Below are 4,359 nucleotides of genomic sequence, written 5' to 3' on the forward strand. Positions count from 1 at the left end.
GGCCGCCCTGCCTCGCCTCGTCCCGCCGCGTCCCCGCCTGGGCTTCGGGGCTCCTGCCGCCGCGCCGCGCCGCGCTCTGGAGGGTTCCGGCCTCAATCACTGTTGGTTTCTCACTTGAAATGTCAAGGACGCAACGTCTCCCCAGTTTAAAACGTGCTGTGTGGCTTTTGTATCGTGCGCGAGCGCGCGCGCAGCCAGGGACGTCCCCGGTGAGTCCCCGCCTGGCGCGACGCCCTGCCGCGTGGGCGGTGGAGCTGCGCCCGAGGCTCCGGGAGAGCCCCGCCGCGGGCGGCCGGCGGCCGAGCGCTGCTTGTCATCGCAGTACTGGGCGCAGACCGACGTGACGGGTGACGCCAGCCCTGTGCCAGGGCACAGCCCATCGGTGTTCTCCGCAGCCCTCGCCGCCGCCTCTCCCGCGCTGTGCACCTGGGGCCATGCCGGCAGTGTGCGCCGAGGGCGCTCCCCAGCGCGGTCACCGCCCCCCTCTCCCTCGCTGGGCGGCTGGCTTTTGTTTTGGTGCTGGGGTTCCAAGCCAGGCCTGGCGCACGCGAGCACTCTGCACATTCTGAGCACGCACTCCGCCACGGAGGGACGCCTGGCCCCACATCGGTGGTTTGGTGGTTTTGTTATCCATTGTGGGGATTACAGCTAGCACTTTTTTTTATTTTTTTTTTAATTTTTATTTATTACATTTATTTATTGTGTGTGTGTGTGTGGCCAGCTCAGCCCACCAGGGGGCGCAGCTGGCTGGCATGTGCTGGGGGATTGAACCGCGGTTCCTGTACTTTGCCAAGCTTGTTCCAAGTAGGTGCTTTAGACCACTGAGCCATCTCTCCAGCCCCTCAGCTAGCACTTTTTTAAAAAAATATTTTTTAAAATTTGTGTGTGTGTGTGTGTGTGTGTGTGTGTGTGGCTAGCTCAGCCCACCAGGGGGAGGGGCTGGCTGGCATGTGGTGCTGGGGGATTGAACCGCTGTCCCTGTGCTTTGCGAAGCTTGTAAGTAGGTGCTTTAGACCACTGAGCCATCTCACCAGCCCACAGCTAGCACTTTTGCATGAAAAACTATGCTAAAATTAGCAAGTTATTTTCTTTACAAATTAAAGCATATCAGAGACACACCTGCTTTATTTTCACACAATACTGAACACCCACAATTTAAAGGATGAAAGGTTTATTTTTTTTATTTTGAAAGGTTTATTTTGGCTCATAGGTTTTTGATTGGAGATAAGATCTCATTGTGGAGCCAAGGCGATAGCTCAGTGGCACAGCTCCTGCCTGGCAAGCACAAGATCCCTAGTTCAATTCCTGGTACAAAAAACCCCTCATAGTTCAGGCTGGCCTTGACTCACCCTGTAGCCCAGGCTGGCCATGACCTTGAGGTGATCCTCCTGCCTCAGCCTCCCAAATACAGTGCTGGAATTACAGGTGTTTGCTGTCACGCGTTGTGCTGGTCACAGTGTGCAGCAGTTTCAGTCCATAGCTTGCTCCAAGGCAGACACAGGATCTTGGCAGAGGAGAAAGCTCATGGCAGGCAGGCAGCGAGCAGAGAGGGATGAAGGAGAGGGATCAAAGTCCAGGGTCACTTCTGCCCCCCAGACTTCACCACCCTACCCCACACCCAGCTGTGAGCCCATGATCCAAGCAGCTCCTCAAAGCCCCATCTATGAGTGCATGAAGCATTGGGACATCTAGACACAAGTCATGACATTCTGCCCTATCTCCCAAAGACTCATCCACACCCCTTTATGCAAATATGTTTAGTCTATCTCTAAGAGCTACCCAAGTCCTAGCAGTTTCCCCATTGCCTAAAAGTCCAAGTCCCAAATTTCCTCTTAAGATTTAGACAAATTCTTTCTCCTTCAGTCTAGTAAAAGTTTATCAGTTTGGTTGGTGTTTTCAGAATTTTGATTTGATTATTCTCTTTTTTTTTTTTGCGGAACTGGGGATTGAACTGAGGCCCCTGTGCTTGGCAGGGAAGCGCTTATTCCACTGAGCCATCTCCCCGGCTCCTATTTTCTCCTTAAAAAATTGTGGGGGAACTACCCGCTCAGGCCCCCCTCCTGTCCCTCTCGGACAGGAGCTTTCTTTCTCTCAATAAATATATTCTGCTCATAACCTCCATTTGTTCCTAAAATTCATTCTTTGGTTTTAGAGAACACAAACTCGTGCGGGTCAGGTTGGGAGATCGTTTTTTCCCTATGTCATTTGGAGGTTCCCTGTATGGTTTGGAGGTCACCCACCCGAGACCAGTTTTTCTCCCCGTATCATTTTTTTTTTTTTTTCTTGCGGAACCAGGAATTGAACTCAGGCCCTTGCGCTTGCCAGGGGAGCGCTTATTCCACTGAGCCATCTCCCCGGCCCATCCCTGTATCATTTTGGAGGTTCCCACTGATTTCATTGGACAGAGGTATGAGTTCGCTTTTCTTTCTTAAATTTTGGATTGGGACTTGCTTAGGTAACAAATTTTTATGCTTCAAATGTTAATGTCTTTGCCCGTTGCTCATAATTGTTCATGTTTTGCCTCACACAGTTTTGTTTCATAGTACTGTTAAAATTGTTTACAATTGCTTATGCTTTTTTTAAAAGGTTTTATTTATTTATTTATTTATTTGGGAATTGGGGATTGAACTCAGGCACTTGCTCTTGCCAGGGAAGCACTTATTCCACTGAGCCATCTCCCTGGCCCCCCCGCTGTGTTTGTCTTTATGTAGTTTTGTTAAAATGTTGGTCAAAATGCTGTTGGTCAATCTTAGTTAAAATACGAAAATGTTACAAGTTGATATTTCTTTAATGGGACATTTTATGACTACTTTGTACTTGTATATGTTGCATTTGAACTGTTGCTAAGTGTACTGGTATTCCTTGCTTGACTTTAAAAAATAGCGCTAGAGAAAGTATTGTTAATAAGCCTCCTAGTGGATTTTATATAAATCTCTGTAAAACGGGACTTTTAGCCAGCTCAGACTTATGAAATATACATGCCTGTATGTAAAACACGGGACTCATTTTGCCAGTTAAGTGACATTAGGTTGGCAACCATTCTTTTTTTTTTAATTTTATTTATTTATTTATTTGAGAGAGAGAGAGAGAGAGAGAGAGAGAGAGAGAGAGAGAGAGAGAGAGAGAGAGAGAGAGAGAGAGAGAGAGAGAGAGAGAGAGAGAGAGAGAGACCAGCTCAGCCCACCAGGGGGCGGGGCTGGCTGGCATGTGGTGCTGGGGGATTGAACCGCGGTCCCTGATGCTTTTGCTAAGCTTGTTCTAAGTAGGTGCTTTAGACCACTGAGCCATCTCTCCAGCCCCGGCAACCATTCTTAAAGACTTGGAGGACAGGTTTCACTGGGATAGACTGGCTCTGCTCCCCCTCTACATGCTGGAGGACATGTCAAGCCTGCTCTGTTTCAGTTTCCTTGCTTTGACTTTATTCTTAATTTTCCCACCTCTTTATACTTTCCCTTTTAGAGGCATGTAAAATTAGGAAAACTCTGACTGTTCCAACTAAGTGAAGCCCTTAGACAATGAGCATTTGTTAACGCCAAAGACAAAAAGTAATTTTAGAAAAAGGACACATACCCTGTCTCTGGGCCAGATGAGACAAAGAGGACTATGCCCATCCAGGAGGACACATATAAAAGCCATGTCCTGGCTTAGTGTTCTGGCAGGTCTCCTTCGGGAGGCTAAACCTGAGACAGTGGAGAGAACGACTTCTGGGTGACACTAGAAGGAGCTGTCTCCAAAAGCAGCACACTTATGGGACCAAAACACATTTAGTGTAAGGGAGGATTCAGTCTTTCCTCCTAGCTCTAGTTATCATTTAGGTGCATAAGAGATAAGTTGTGGACTTTAAAGCCTTTAACGTAAAGTACTAGGTAATCTTTTTTTTTAAATTTATCTATCTATTTGTGTGTGTGTGTGTGTGTGTGTGTGTGTGGCCAGCTCAGCCCACCAGGGGTCGGGTTTGGCTGGCATGTGGTGCTGGGGGATCGAACCGCTGCCCCTGTGTTTGCCAAGCTTGTTCTAAGTAGGTGCTTTAGACCACTGAGCCATCCCACCAGCCCAGTACTAGGTAATCCTGTTCAGGCTTTTAACTATCCCATATAGAACTTGGACAAACAGCGGTTACTCTGCCAGCTAGTAAATGCTCTTAGAGCAGCTGCCACTCTTTGAAGCAGAGGACAGGTTTCCCCAGCCGTTCTCTGGTGAATCCCCATCAAAGCCTATGGCTGATGGAATGTTGACCAGAGAAACTGCTGGATTCCTTTCTGGAGACATCTCTGGTTGTATGGGCCAAAAGAAACCAAGAATGCCTGAGAGGAGAAGGCGCCAAACCCAAAGGTTCCTTGGTGGAAACTGGCTCTTGAC

At 48.4% G+C, this 4,359-nt stretch overlaps 1 protein-coding gene across 1 annotated transcript in view; it reads right to left on the bottom strand.

Moving 5' to 3' along the window:
* Nucleotides 1–247, bottom strand: part of Bzw1 (basic leucine zipper and W2 domains 1) — a 24,643-nt gene extending 24,396 nt beyond the window's left edge. Inside the window, exon 1 of the mRNA XM_023712321.1 lies at nucleotides 115–247. The gene's annotated coding sequence lies outside the window, so the exon portion shown is untranslated. The remainder of the gene's footprint in view (nucleotides 1–114) is intronic.
* Nucleotides 248–4,359: the final 4,112 nt, after the last annotated feature.

Source organism: Octodon degus, unplaced genomic scaffold, assembly GCF_000260255.1.
Source record: "Octodon degus isolate 3935 unplaced genomic scaffold, OctDeg1.0 scaffold00025, whole genome shotgun sequence".
NCBI lineage: Eukaryota > Metazoa > Chordata > Mammalia > Rodentia > Octodontidae > Octodon > Octodon degus.